Below are 15,951 nucleotides of genomic sequence, written 5' to 3' on the forward strand. Positions count from 1 at the left end.
AATGAGGTTGAGGTCAACGCTAATTAACACGGATATATTTGGAAGCTGAAGCAGGTGTCTTAGGAAAGTCTGCCCTTTGATGAAACGCTGGTCCCCCCCCCCCCACCACCACCACCAGGGGCACAAAGAGATGAGCCAGCTCGTTCTCCAAACGGTTGCTGGGATGCAGCCATGGGTCCTCAGGTTCGTTTATGCAAGAACCGTGTCAGGCAACTTTCCAAAGGTTACCTAGTTTAGGTCCAAGATTCTCTCACATCTCACGGTGGGGTAGTGGCCGACACTGGAAAGTTACCTCTGTCTGTCTTTATTACTCAAAGTCTAGATCAGCAGTATTCAAGCTTGCAATCCTTTAGGGGGTCAAAAGACCCTTCACAGGGGTTGCATATCCAATATCCTGAATATCAGCTATTTATATCACAATTCATAACGGTAGCAAAATTACAGTTATGAAGTTGCAATGAAATAGTTTTAAGGTTGGGGGTCACCCCAACATAAGGATCTGTCTTAAAGGGTCACAGCGTTAGGAAGGTTGGGTACCACTGGTCTTGATGCACAAGACTGACTTAGCTCCACATTTCCTTTTCCAGATCTCAGCATCTTCTCCACTGGGCCTTCGGGATGGGGAGAAGGTCGTCGGCCAACCTTATGTCCATTTAAAGATGCTCAGGGCAGAGAAGGCTGGAGAGAACCAAAGGGAAGGTTGGACTAGACTTTGTTCTCCTTTGGGCCTTTTAAAGATTCTCTCCGAACAGATGAACTCATGTTTTCTTGCAAACAGTTTTATGTTTATCCAAGAACAATGGGTATGTGGGGAGGGAAGTCAGAAAATCCTAGGATGCAGAATTTGATAAAGTGTGTTTGGGGAGGGAAAGTCTCCCCATGCCCTTGCTGTATCTCAACACTCAGAAGCAGGACCACAGTCAGAATGGGATGCTCACTGGGCCTCTAGTAACACAGCTTATGCCCCGATCATTCTTCTTCAGTGGCTCACTTGTTCTCCTTTGGAATTAGCCTGGCTTCACATGGAGTCACTGCCTTAGATTTCAGCTTCAAAGAGAGCCTTTGCCCAACTGGCTAATTCATGGTAGGTAAGATTAAACAGGAGGAGGAGATACAGTGTCTCTGTACACCAGCTTCGCCAGTAACTTTGTTTCCCTTTTGATACTCTGCATCTATTGGTAAACTGATGAGAACAGACAAATAGTGAGTGATTAGCACCCCCTCAGCTTTCAATGGTAGTGCCACTGAACCCCAAATTTAATAATCCATTCTTAGAAGAGAAATGGGCAGCCCAATTTAGGGAGGAAATCAATCTGGCTAAAAAAATAAAAAAGGAGAGCCTACATGCACTAGTGTGGTCACTAAATTTCAAGAACTCTATGTGGATGGAACACCACAGTTAGTCATATTGGATCATACTGGATTGGCTACTATCTACTTACGGCTATGTAAATGACTCAGGAATGCCATGAGGGAAGATTCATGCTAGAGAGAGGACTCAAGGCTTTTCTTTTCAATCTGCTTGTACATTCTTATACACGGACCAGAGGATGGTTCTGAATACAGTGGGATGTTTGACCACCGAGGTTTGTCCCTGAGATGTGTGCCTAAGTTTTCCACATCACTGTGATATTTGGCTTTGAAATAGTTGGGTGTGGTATGTGTGCACAGAGCCGGAGTTTAACCTACATCTAAAGCTTACTATATTAGCTGCTTAGCAGTCAAAATTCCACAGTCTTCACTCCACAATCTGGAAGGGGACAGGGAAGATTTTCAGACACCCTTCTTACAATCTAACCAAGCACATACCTTGCAAAACCACTCATTTTACTCCTGAAAAATCTACGTCCGGAGTTTTGTTTGCCAATGAAAAAGGCCCACATTGTTTTAGCATTCCCCTGAGTGAGCCTGATCCCAAAAGGTGATCTTTCTCACTTCCCAAGAGCAGTGTGGAAACAAGACCCCTTTGAGCAAACACTGGACAGCTGGGATTTGCCGAAGGAGGAGGTGACACCTTAGAGCTCTTTGAATGGATGAGAGCATTAAAGTGATGGTGGATTCTGAGCCAGGTGCCCAGCCTAAGGGACAGAAGCAGCAGCTCCCTGGCAAGCCCTGGTGAGGCCCGACAGGCTTGATAGAGTTTAATGAACATGGCATCACCCAGGGAGGAAAGACGGCAGAAGATAAGAAGAAAGACAAATCAGAGCCACTAATGAGCCCCTTGAGACTTCTCAGGAACACCTAGTACAGATTTTCTTGAAATACGAGAGTCAAACCTGCAAACAGAGTGGGAAGTTGGATATGAAAATGTTTAGTTGGCATAGAAAATGTAAATGATTGTTCAAAGGATAGTGCCAATTATCCTTTACTAAATCCACAACATTTGTCCTGAATCCACAGAAGTTTCCATAGGGGTGTCAGGCTAAGACGACGGACAGGTTTCTTGGGAATGACTTCAAAGCAGACCTGAGGAACCCACATAAGTTCATAGTGGCTTCATCTGGGAGGCAAGATGCTGTGGAAAGTGTGAGCCTTTGAACCGCCTGGAGAATGTTTCCACAGCGCATTTTCCCCGGGGCCCACTCTAGCTTAGTAAATCGGAATTTCTGGGGATGGGATTGAGAATGACTGCGGGACCCCAGACAGTTCTAACGTGCCCAGTGTGCCCCTTCCTCACCCCAGTGGAGAACTGATTTTCTTTATGATGCACTGATATCCAAGGAGAAAGGGTTATAAGAATAGGCCAAGGGAGAGAATCGTTTATAAGGAAGAAGTCAAGTCAGGTCTGTTGTAGGTTTCTGTCCCACTCAGACTTCTGAAATAATCACACAGAAACCCTATTATTTGCAATACTGTTTAGCCAATAGCTTAAGCGTATTTCTGGCTAACTCATATATCAAAAACTAGCCCATCTCCTTTAATCTGTGTATCACCATGTGGCTGTGGCTTACCAGATAAAGTTCCATCCTGAGCATCTGTTTCTGGTGGGGCTACATGGCTTCTCCTTAACTCCACCTCCTTTCTCCTAGCATTCAATTTGGTTTTCCCCGCCTACCTACCCTATCAGTCCAAATCAGTTTCTTTATTAACCAATGGTATTCACAGCACACAGAGGGGAATCCCACATCCCATGTGAACAAGTGGACAAAATTTACATGGACATTATAAACAAGCTTCAGAAGGTCTGTTATTAATGCTCGTGCCAGAAATATCTTGTTTTTCTTCTTTTTTTTTTCATAAAATATCTGGGTTGAATTTGTCTGGTTTTCTATGCTTTCTCATTAGCCTTGAAATCAAAGTAGATATGATTTTCTCAGACTCCCAAGCAAGCAAGCAAACAAACAAAAATAAATAAATAAAAGTAACTGCCATGGAGGGATAAAAAGGGTTAATACTCATGCGGCCTGAGGGTGGTAGACTTAGGATTGAGCACACATCTGCCTGGTTTTTATGACTGCAAAAATATACTGAACCATGTTGGGAAGATATGAAAAAGAGTAAGTTACTGTATTTAAGACAACATCCAGACACCACGCAGAGCAGTGTGCCCACAATCAGGAGCAAAGCCGAGGGTGAAGACACTGTGAAGGAGAAATACCGTATTTGTTCATGTTACTGGCGCATGGGAAGGACACTGGGAACTTTAAAGGGAACAAAAGAGCAGACAGAAGCAAGCAAGCAAAGAAAGACGTGAATGAGCGAAGTCTAGCTTTAGCAAAGACGCAGAAGTCTCAGTCCACGCCTGACGGTTACCGTTTTTTTCTCAACCAAGTCGACCATCAGGCCTGTTGATGATTTGGGGAGCGAGAGGGGGAGTCTGGGGAGTAGAAAAGATTCCTCAGGCATCCGCTGTAGTGAGTTGCCTGTCTGGGATCGCGCTGAGGTCTTTCTCAGTCCAAAGTCCGGACTTTCTGTGGCTCCGGAGTCAGCGTTCCTCCTCTTTCCCTCCGCCGCATTGTCTGATGAAACCCTGACAATCTTTCTGTTAAGTGACCCCTTGAAAAGAAATGTTTGTCATAATTAACGTGATGGATGCCAGGGACACGCCAGCTTTTTACAATAAATTAGATTGTTTCCACTTTTCTGGAATCGTCTCTCTGCTTCCTGGCTGCGCCCTGGAGGTCCTGTGTGGACAGGATCTGCGATCCCTTTTGCCCAATGGAAACCTTTGTTGGGAGGAGTCCCTTACTTTGGCAGGCAGCTATGCAGAGCAGCCATCTTTCTCCTCCTCAGCGATCTTTCTAAAGAGAGATCTTTTCTCCTCAGGTCCAGGCTGTTATTTGAGTCTGACAGAAGCCAACATGGAGGACAAAAGTTCTGTTCCTGTCACCCAAGGCTTTCATCACACAAGACATAGGCTCTCTGATCTGAGCCGTCTTGTATCCATAGAATCTGCTAGACTTCCGGGGGCTGAGTTTCGTTGCCCAGCCAGAGTCAGTGTCCACACGCCGTCTGTGTGAGAATAACCCTGTTTCCCCAGCTATAATCCCACAAGAGAAACTCCATCCAAAACATGCTAAAGAGAGAGCCTGCAGGTGGTCAGGGAAGCGTGCAGTAATCCTTGGTTGATGAATTTAGGATCCTTCTGAGATCTCCAGGCTGCTGTTTCGGTCTAGATGCTGCAACTTCCGCCATCTGAGACCCCCACGACGCCTCATTTTAATTCATCTCCAGACAAAGTAGACGTATTACTGCCTCGCCAATAAAAAGGGGTTCCTGTCTAGGATAGAAACCTTGAGAACACAGCTGGAATAACGTTCAAAAGAACAAGTGTTTGGAAAATTGCAAAGTCGTACACACCGTGCAAGCTCTTGTCTATCTGTGGATATTTTGAACGCCTACCCCTGTTTTTACTTCTATGTTATATATAACCAAGAAAACAGTCCTTCTGACTTTAATTTCTGGTAAACAAAAGAGTTGTTTATCTAACATCTGGCAAAACAAAAACACCTGTGAATTGTGTTTTGTTTTGTTACTTCATCAAGTAAGTGTGTCTATCTTAGGAATTAACCTTTTGATAAAAATCCAAAGAATAGGCTTTTAGGCCATATTTTTTGTTGCTATTCATCAGCTCTGCTATTATAACATGAAACATGAGGAGCGTGTAAATTAATGAGCATGGTTGTGTTCAAATTAAACTTTATTTGTAAAAGCAAACAGTGGGCCAGATTCAGTCTATGGGCTATGGTTTGCCTTCCCCGGTATAAAGTATTTACAATCTAAGCTGCGGACAGATGCATTTACAGTCTAAGAATGGACAAATGAATTCTTGAACACAAACCATTTGCTTATGATTAGAGGAAATACAGAACACAATACCTGCTAGGTTTTGGGCTAAAGCTAGCAAGCATTGTCTAATTGTCTACTGTCTAATTAGATCCCTGTTTTGTGGCTTGAGAAGCTAGACTCAGAAACCTTAAGTAACTTACTGAAGAGCACAGAACAAGGTTAACAGAGCCCACCGTCTTTTGTCCAGAGAGTTGCAGTGTGCTGCAACCCAGCACTGCAGGTCAGTGGTTCTCAACTTGGGGGTCATGACCCCGTAGGGTCAAACAACCCTTTCTCAGGGGTTGCCTAAGCCTATCAAAAAACCCAGATGTTTACATCACGATTCATTAACAGTAGCAAGATCTCAGCTACCAAGTAGCAATGAGAATGATTTTACATGATTGGGGGCCACACAACAGGAGGAACTGTATTAAAGGGTCACAGCATTAGGAAGGTTGAGAGCCGCTGCTCTAAGTGACATCTATGGAGAGTCGCTTAAGCAACCTAGTGCTCACGACTCCTGGCGTTCTTTATGTCTTCCTCGGTGTTGAGGCATGGGTGTGCACAGTCTCCCGGAGCCTGCATCCGGACCTCAGTCCTGCTGTTTGCCACAGCATCCAGACTTGTCTCTGGACCACATCACATCTGCTAAACAAGCATGATGATTTTACTACCCCATAAAGCGGTGTGCAGAGTATGTGAAATGCTAGACCAGTGTATGATGTCTGTTGCTGTTCCAAAACAAAAGGGGCATCCTGGACAAAAGAGGTGCCTCATGCATGTGGTGACTGACAAGACCTGTATTCTGAGAGAACAAGAGGGAGGAAGAAGGGAAGAGAACAGGAATACTAGCAGGGAAGTTGATCAAGGAGATAAAATGTAGACCATAAATGAATGACAAGAACGTGGTAAAGGCAGTGCTTTGTGCGTGGCTGTATGTACTCATGTGTGTTCAGGTGCATGCACACATGTGTATGTGTACATACAGAGGCCAGAGGTCAGTGCTGGAGGTTGTTCATCAGCACCCATCCACATTGTCTTTTTGAGACAAGGTCTCTCACTGGTTTTGAGCCTGCCCAGTAAGCGATGCTGGTTGGCCAGAGAGCCCCAGGAATCCTCTTGTCTCTGCCCATCCACTTCTGCGATTACAAGTATGTGTCATTATTCCTAGTATTTCATATGTGTACTAAGGATTGAACTCAAGTCCTCACACTTGTACAGCAAGCACATTACCAATGGAGCCATTCCCCTGCTTCAGAGCAGGGCTTGGAGATACTATATACAGGTTAAAGAAAGAATGGCTGTTCTCATAATCCCATTTATCACAAAGCAAATTTAGCTTCCCACTCCCTGTCATTTCGCATCTATCTTTTTTCCTCCCGTGTGTTTTGGAGACATGGCATGTGTCTCCCAGCGTTCTCTGTAAGTGCTGAAATAATAATCCTTCAAACTTCACCCAAGATCAGCCAAGGGAGACCTGTTTTGTTTTACGACTTCCAAGTGGCCCAGGAAAGACCCGCGGCGCCTCCAGTGCTTTCAGGCTGTCCTCTTGCTCTCCTGCTCTGGGGTGCTTGGGCTTCCCACTCAGACTCCATTAGTGCTTCCTTGGGCTCCTGTGGCTCGTCTGTGATACTCTGCTGCAGGGTGTAGGAACCAACTAGACACCGCTGTCATTCCCCGTGGTCCACAAGGTCCAAGGCAGCTGTGTCTAACACACTAAAATGCTTAGGGTCATGCAAGAGAATTTCCGTGTGAAAAGGGGATGCTGTGACCACGTGCCTGACAATGCTATGCCCAGGATCCATCCATTCAGTGCCTCTGTCCTGAAACCCTAACAAGCTGCTGTGACAAAGGCAAAAGTGGCCAAAGTCAGCACGGTGAAAACATTGTGAGCTCTGGGAAGGCAGCACTGCATCTGTGGTACTCATTACTGTCCCTTCTTCACCCGTGACAGCGCTTCAGCACACAGTGGGGTTTCATCTGTCCCTTCTTCACCTGTGACAGCGCTTCAGCACACAGTGGGGTTTCACCTGTCCCTTCTTCACCCGTGACAGCGCTTCAGCACACAGTGGGGCTCCATAAATGCACTGAGGGTGTTTGTAAGGGTCAGCAATGCTCACAATGAATTCTAATTCTAATATTGAACAGAACACCGTTAGCTACTGAATGTGGGTTATTCTGCTGATTCATGGTTTCTCTAAAACTACTGACCCAGTGTCTCAGTTACTGCTGTAAAGAGATTCCATGGCCACAGCAACTCTGAGAAAAGAAAGCATTTAATTGGGCCTGGCTTACAGTTCAGAGGTTCAGTCCATTGTCATGAAGGCAGGAAGCATGGCGGGTGCCCAGACAGACATGGTGTTGGGGAAGGAGCCAAGAGTGCTACATCCAGATCTGCAGATGACAGGAAGAGAGAGGAACACTGGGACTAACCCGAGCTTCTGAAACCGCAAAGCCACTGACACCCCCCTCCCCCCACGCCCCAGATCCACTTCTTCCGACAAGGCCACACCTACTCCCACGAGGCCACATCTGCAATAATGTCACTCCCTTGAGTCTATGAGGCCATTTGCATTCAAATCACCACGTTCCACAAATAGGCTTGTAGCTATATCATAACGCAAAATGCATTTAGTCCAACTTCAAAAGTCCTCATAATCTTTAATAGTATCAATCCTGTTTAAAAGTCCAAAGTCTCTTCTGGGATACATGACCATCTCTCAACTGTAATCTCCTATAAAATCCAAATTAAAAAGCAGATGACATACTTCCAACATACAGTGGCACAGGATATATGTTATCGTTCCAAGAGGAAGAAAAGGGAGCAAGAGAGGAAACACTGGACCAAAGCAAGACCCCAAATCATCAGGGCAAACTCCAAACTTGCATCTCCATGTCTGATGTCGAATTCTCTTCAGATCTCCAATTCCTTTTTTCCTTGTTGACTACAGCACACTTCTCCCCTTCGTCACGGAAAGAGATCCCACAACCCCTTTCTTCTATTCTTGACTCTAAAGCCAGAACCACATAGCTGAAGCCGCCGAGTTCTGTTGCTTTCTTGGGCTGAAACATGGTCCCCTCATTCAATGACATCTTCACCGACTTTCTGTGTTTGATGGTTTCCTTCACTGCCTAAACTTGACCATCCAGGAATCCAGTTTGTGGACTGGACTGGCCTCAAACTCAGAGACCTGAGAGCCTCTTACTTCTGAGTGCTGAGATTAAAGGTGTGCGGCACCGTGCCTGGCCCTAAGCTTTTATTTCATTCCTTTTTATAAATCGGAAGCTTAGCTGGGTGGGATCTTGCTCCGAGGTCACCACTCCCTTTATCTGACTTAGCTTCAGGCTTTTCTCCCATTTGTTCACACTTCCTGTTACCCTTCATGACTCAGACTGTAGATTCTGTATTTTTCCTTCCTTGACTTGCTCCTTTTCATTATTGATTTGCCCAAGTGTAGCTACCAAGACTGTTTGGACATCTCCTCTCCAAAGCTGTTAATCTACAACTCTTCAGTTTAGCCTCAGATAGATTTTTGGACGAGGGCTCAGTTGACTACAAAATGACCGGCTTGAAATACGTGACTATTTCTGTGGCTCTTGAACCTCTGGCCAAATAGCCACCCAGAACGGTTGTGCAGATCTGTTTCCTCAACCTAATGTTTGAGGAGGCCGCTTGTTGGTTCCTGGCTGCTCAGCCCTGAAATAATCACACAGAAACCATGTTATTTAAATCATTGCTTGGTCCATTAGCTCTAGCTTCTTATTGGCTAACTCTTACATATTAATTCAACCCATCTCCATTAATCTGTGCATCACCACTAGGTCATGGTCTACCAGCAAAGTTTTAGCATGTCTGTCTCTGGCAGTGGCTCCAAGGCTTCTCTTGACTCTGCCTCCCTTTTCCCAGCATTCAGCTTAGTTTTCCCTGCCTAGCTCTGTTCCCCTATCGCTCTGCTATAGGCCCAAAGCAGTTCCTTTATCTATCTATGGTAATCACAGCATACAGAGGGAAATCCCACATCAACCTAAGGCAGAAATGTGCTTGCTTCATCAGCCCTTACTCAATGTTAAAGGAATCTCTTATCTTAGGGCCAGCAAGAAAGCTCAGCAGGTATGAGCATTCATCTCCAGGCCTCATGATCTGGGTTACATGCCCAAGACCCACACAGTAAAAAGAGAAAAATCAGCTCCCACAAATTGTCCCCTGACCTCCCCCAACTGACACACAGTGGCAGGTGCACCCTCCATCCCCCCAATAACTGCACACAGTTAAAATTTCATTCTCTTAACCTCATAGATGAAAAATAAAGTGTCACTATTATTTTCCATTATGGTCCTTTGATTACTAGCAAATTGAAGAATTTTTCGGGAGCCAGGTTAGCGGCTATCACTTCTGGCAACGGTAGGTTCTACAGCTATTAATACGCGTGAGCTTTCTGCATGTAATTTCCTTTAAGCCTGGTGCCCCCGCTGCTCAGCAGAAGGCCGTGATGGATTAAGCAGCCCAAGCTCCGCCATATGTTTGGTGCTTATTATTGAGCCCAACTACTGAGCAAAGAAAGACATAATTAGCCTTTTTGGGAATTATTTTAAGCCTTCAGCAGTGAAAAGGCCTGAAGTTGATTTATTCCCCCAGAATCTATTTGTATTCGGTGCCTTTATAAAAAGTCTAGTCAGACTAAATGACCAGGCATGTTTTCAACCTTCGAAGATGGAATTTCTGGGTTCTAGGAGAGAGTCCAAAATAATCACTGGGGCACGTCTCTCAGATAGCAGTTGAAGACAAAAGATTGAATCGTTGGAAGGAGACAGAGCCACTGGGGCGTTCATAGAAACAATATGAGTTGAATTCGTCTCGAGTTCCCAGCGGTTGGGATGGAGGGGCTGATTTCTGCCTTGAGGAACCTTTGAGCTCTGCAGAGGGCTGAGCTTAGCCCCTGGTGCTGATGAGGAGCATTGGAGAATGCTCGGCCCTAGACACATCTCCTCCTTCGACTTTATCAGGAAAGCTGCTTCTGCCACTCATTACCCTAGGCAGGACTTGAATCTGGACTTCCCAAACAAAACACGCTGTCTGGTTCTGAAGCGATCTCACACATTGCCGGGCTTCCAGAAGCTCTGTTGTTCTCTGACAGGAATGGATTTCTACCCCAGAGGCCTCAGCCGCACATCATAATTCCCAGTCTTACCCTCTACTGAAATTGTTGTCTGGTTGATTGTGTTCGTCTGCGCCCTTAGTCATTGATGGCACATTTGGAGATAAAGTCCCGAGGTTGTCACGGGTCTGCACGTACTGACATAGTTCTCAAACGCAGAGATGACAAACACCGCGCAGATGTTCCCCAGGACAGTCACCCAGGCTGCTTTTGGCACTTTCACACACGAGCAACCAAACACATCGGCTCTGGAAATAGATACAGCAGGCTTGGGCTTCACTGACTCTTCCTTCCAAGCAGAAGTCGGGGGCTGAGATGAATCAAAACCAGGAGCTGGTTACTTTGAAAGATTACAGAATGTTAAACTGGTCCAAAATGGTTCCCATTCTAGCAAAAGTAGCCTACTGGGGGGAAGCCAGGGAGGAAGAATAGAAAAAGAACCCAGGGACATCCCTGGTGAGAGGGCCACCTGTTTTTAATGAGTCCTCAGGCAAATGTTCGTTGATTAGAATTCGCCTGTGCTGAATGAGTAACTGAGAGCCTACACACGTGAATGAAAGACTGGAACTTTTTACAGTTCTGTGTTGACTAGGTTTGAGTTGCAAGCTGCAGTAGTTAGCACTCCTGGCTCCGTGGCATGGAGCTCCCTTTAGGGGCTTAGCCCTGTGTTAAGTGTCCCCTTGCCTCTTCTGTAGGTCAGCACCATGAAAAGCAGTGTATTTTCCGCCTCCAATATATAGAGACTGAGGCTCAGGGAGGAAGACACAAAGGGGTGGAAGAACCAGGATTCAAGCCACAGGCTTCTGCCCTCAATTCACAACCTGGAAGTTGCTCAGCAATAATCACGCTCAGTGTGAGAGTCTCATCTTTTTGTGATCTTAGTTGTAATTCCCTCAGCCGCAGAATCTGCTGATACTCAATCTCGAAGGGGCCCAAATGATCACTCTGTGCAGGCTGCGGGTTCGGTTCTGCCCCATGCCCATGGTCCTTCCACTGGCTGGTCGAAGTGAGACCCAGGTAGCCAGGGACCTCGGGCGTGCCAGCTAACACCAGCCCAGCACTTTCCTGACGTTATCGCGGAGATGTAATCAAAACGGGAACCAAATGAGCTGAAATAATGAATTTTGGATCATTGCAGAGTTTCTAAAAATCACTTAAACTGGCACCGTGGAGGAATTATCCTCGTGTCTATGACTCCCACAGTAAAAATAGACATTAAGAGGACAGATGTGTGAGAGGCACTTTTCACTCAAAAACATCATTAGGATGGCGAGAACATGATGCACTTACTAATTGTGTGATGTCTTCGGAATATTTGAATACAGCATTAAAAACATCAATCCGTGTGCTGCCGGCAGGTTCCTGACAGCAGAGAAACTGATGATACAGCACTGGCTAAGGTTTGAGGTAAGAGTCATGGGTGACGCTAAACACGAGCGATCAATCTCCAACGCCTGCCGACCAGCCTCTCTGAACTATTTAAATGAGTCTCCCCTGCTCTCCATCCCTTTCCATCCTCCCCACCCTTCCTCCCTTCACTATTGCTTTGAAAGCTCCCAGCATTACGTTGTGGGACCAAGCCACTGCGTGGCCATTAGGCTATTCCCTCTGGTCTTGTACCTTACTTACAGCATCCTTTACACCTCTACAAAGCTCCGTCCAAGTTGCCCGTTCTTCCCCTGGAGACCCGTGTGGGCTCCTCAGAGACGAATGCTCCTTTGCTCCACCCTCTCCAATTCTTCTTCCTCATCTCCTTCCTCTCTATATTTCTCCTTTAATTTCCCAAATGCTAAGTTCACGAGGACTCATCATCTGGACACGACCATGCATGGAACTCTTGGCGGTTTGTCTGCAGTCACAAATTCTATGAGAAGATTAGGCAAGACTTCCAAGCCTCACACGGGTTCCGAGTGATATCCACGAAACCCATCATTTGCACCCACAAGATACACCAAGCTCTAAAGTTTCAGGAGCTTATGAAATAGGTATAGCGCCCAGGAGAAAAGCTGTGAAGGAGCTCCTCAAATAGAATGTGAAAAATAAGTTGGGTGGTGGTGGTGCACGCCTTTAATCCCAGCACTCGGGAGGCAGAGGCAGGTGGATCTCTATGAGTTCCAGGCCAGCCTGGTCTACAAGAGCTAGTTCCAGGACAGGCTCCAAAGCTGCAGAGAAACCCTGTCTTGAAAACTCAAAAAAACATATATATCGTGACTCCCCCACCCTTCTAAGCTTTGCCGAATTTCTGTGAGGATGGCTAGAGTCGATCTGCTCACTGCAGTAAGCAAACAAGGCAGTGAACACAGAGCGTGTTTGTGAGGAAACTATGTAGCAAGCCACAGTGGCTGTCAATTTTGCCCCATAGAAAGCTCTACCACATAGTGGTCGCCAGGTTAAATACGGGTTGCCTTTCGGTCTCCTGTGTCTGGAATCCTTCCTCTCCAGCCATCCCACTTTCTTCTTCTTAAAAGATATCTCCTTGTCCACAGGAGTGTACATGTGCCCAGTTCTCTCATTCTAATACACTGTTCCCATATATATACACATACATACATACAGTGCAGCCAGGACTTTCAGATGAAAGTTTAACCTTTGGGTTTTGATTGCTAACTGGGAGTTTCTCGAAGCCACATTCCTTATCACAAGATAATGAGGTCCCCGAGGCAAAGGGAAGAAGAAATAGCAATGAACAGAAGGGACACAGACCACAGCAGCTTCAAGTCCCCATTTAGAGTTTCTGAGACCCTGGTTCCTTTAGCCTCTGTGCAACACAGTATCCACGGCGCATGGGAGGGAACTGGCCCGGTCTTCCTTTCCAATTCATCAAGCTAACTTGAGCTGGTTTCCTGTCCCTTGCCACACTCAGAGGGCTCTGGTGCCAGGGTTTGCCGTTTCCTTAAGGGACATGCGTCGGATCAGGAGGGTTTTTAGGATCCTATGAACACAGTTTATCTACTCGCTCACTGGGAAATCATTTTGGCAAATGAGAACTTCGCTTCTTGTCTCTCTGGTCTTGGGTTATCTTCTCTGTACTTTCCAAGATCTTAAAGTCAAAGGCCTCATTTTATAAATGAAAACTGTCAACAAGAAGGAGTTGAGCAACTTGTTTTAAATCATATGGCATAAACCCAGGCTTTGAATCAATTATTATATATTGACGTTAGGGAAATTAATTTAATGCAAGTACAAGATACTAAAAAAAAATGAGGAAGACAATGTTTTATGTCAAAAAACCTAATCTAGTCAATAGGGGAATGTAAATGCTTGTATTGCTTTTATGATTATTGATTGTAGCAAATCACAGACTGGAAAGACTGTCTCCATGACTGTCTTGGCAGTCACAACCCTGGTCATCTTTCTTCCCTGTCACTTTCTGAAGCACGGGTCACTAGGCTGAGACTAGGAGCCAGCCTTCCCAGTCATAGAGATGGATCCAGGAGTGAGTGGCTCGTGGCCTTGTAAAGGACTAACCAGAGATGGCCCGGCAATGAATTAGGTGCTTTGCTGAGATTTGCTGCTGTCAGATGTGGCGAGGAACGCTTTGGCTTCCCTCATTATGGAACTGAGAGGATTTGTGCCTGCAGTGCTGTCTTACTTGTGGTTTCTATTGCCATGAAATGCCATGACCAAAATGACCAAGAAGCAAGTTGGAGAAGAAGGGTTTATTTAGTTTATGCTTCCTCATTGTGTAATCCATCACTGAAGGAAGCCAGGGCAGCAATTGAAACAGGGCAGGATCCTGGAGGCTGGAGCTGAAGTCAGGGAGGCTACTGTTTATAGAACTCAGTACCACTCCAGGGATGGCCCCACCCACAATGGGCTGGGCTCTCCCCCATCAATCACTAATTAAGAAAATGCCTGCAGAAAGATCTTACAGAGGTTCCTTCCTTTCAGACAACTCTGGCTCGTGTCAAGTTGACTTAAAACTAGCCGGCATACATGCCATGTTTTTTAGCAATACTTTTTATCAAATGGGGGGGTCTATGAAGTCTATATTTTCAGTTGTGGAAAAACATACTAATAAGAAAGGGAAGAAGAGAGAAAGAGAAGGAGTGGGTGTGTGATAGAGAAACAGGAGGAAAGATAACAGGCATGGTCTTTGGATTTCTCATATCCCAAGTTCTTCCCATTCTGAGAAGCGACCCATTTTGCTTCTTTTTTTCTGAGAGCCAAAAATTGTTGCAACTTACTAAAGTTGTTCGGAAGCAAATATCTAGATGTCAAAGCTGAAAGAGAAGTTTGGTTGTATTGGTGACACTACCTTTCTTCGTTAGCTGGGATCATTAAGAATTGTCTGCTTGTAGTCATTGGGGTTAACTCCATTTATAAGTTAAAACCAAGGATGCGTCCTAATTCAGCACATGGTGGGAGGGGGCAGAAAACATTATACTAGCACCATGCTATATTCAAAACCAAATCTGGACCCTAAACTTAAATGTAAAGAAAAAAGACTCAGAAAAAATTTCGTCCAAAGGTTTCAGAATATAAACTCTGGGTGGAGCAAGCTTTTAAAGCAAATCGACCCCAAAACTAAGGAAAAATATTGGCAGATTTGCCTAGGGGAATATTGAAAACTGTCAGGAGATGCACGCTTCTACTAGCAAGTCAAAAAAAAGCAATGGGATGGGAGAATGTTTGCAAAACGTTTAATTATTATAGATTATCATCTATAGTACATAAAAAGTTTCTCTAAATAAGCAAATAACCCCCAGGAGGAAAAGAGATAAAAGTTATAAATGAGCAATGAGAAAGAGGCGGGGGAGAGAGGAGAGAGAGAGAGGAGAGAAAGAGAGAGAGAGAGAGACAGAGAGAGGGGGGAAAGAGACAGACAGAGAGAGACAGAGAAATGATTCTAATCTCTCAGTGCAAGGAACAAGGCTGGGACCTTAAAGTAAAATTGGGGAAAATATTGGAAAATGTAGCTTTTTCTTTGAAAAATTTCGCCTTTGTTGGCAATGCTTTATCCTCCTTTGCAGGCCTGAAGCACTAATATCTGATATTTCTGTCTCATACTCAAGCATACCCCATGGAAATCCCCTTCATGCTACACATCACACACGTTCTATGTCCCTTGAGTTACCGCCTTCAGTATTGGCTTTCCCAAGCTCACCCGAGGCCAGGTCTATTGCTTTTTGTGGGTGTCTGAAACTTACTCTTTTATATTCTAAACCTTCCCTAGAATACATCCGTAGAGCAGACTTTCAATAGATGCTCGGTGAGTGGATAGCAAGTACGTGCTAGACTGTCAGGGACACTGTTAAAATCAATACTTAGATTCTGAGGAAAAGTGTCTAACTCTCTGTCTTGTTTTGACTAGTGATACTGATTGACACACATCATTTTATTCATATGAGAAAACAAAAAAACCGACGGAGAAAAATTCTGTATTCTGTCAGTTGTGACATATCAACTTGGGGTGTTACTTTTATACACATGTTCCTACAGCGTGACACCACCCAGGTGGCATCTCTTGGGTTCAGTTTCCACGATTCACTGTGGAGAAAGAATGTTCCTCCAGCTGCTGGATAAA

Source organism: Microtus oregoni, unplaced genomic scaffold (assembly GCF_018167655.1).
Source record: "Microtus oregoni isolate MIOR12 unplaced genomic scaffold, Mior012 000018F_ref0000195, whole genome shotgun sequence".
Taxonomy (NCBI): Eukaryota; Metazoa; Chordata; class Mammalia; order Rodentia; family Cricetidae; genus Microtus; species Microtus oregoni.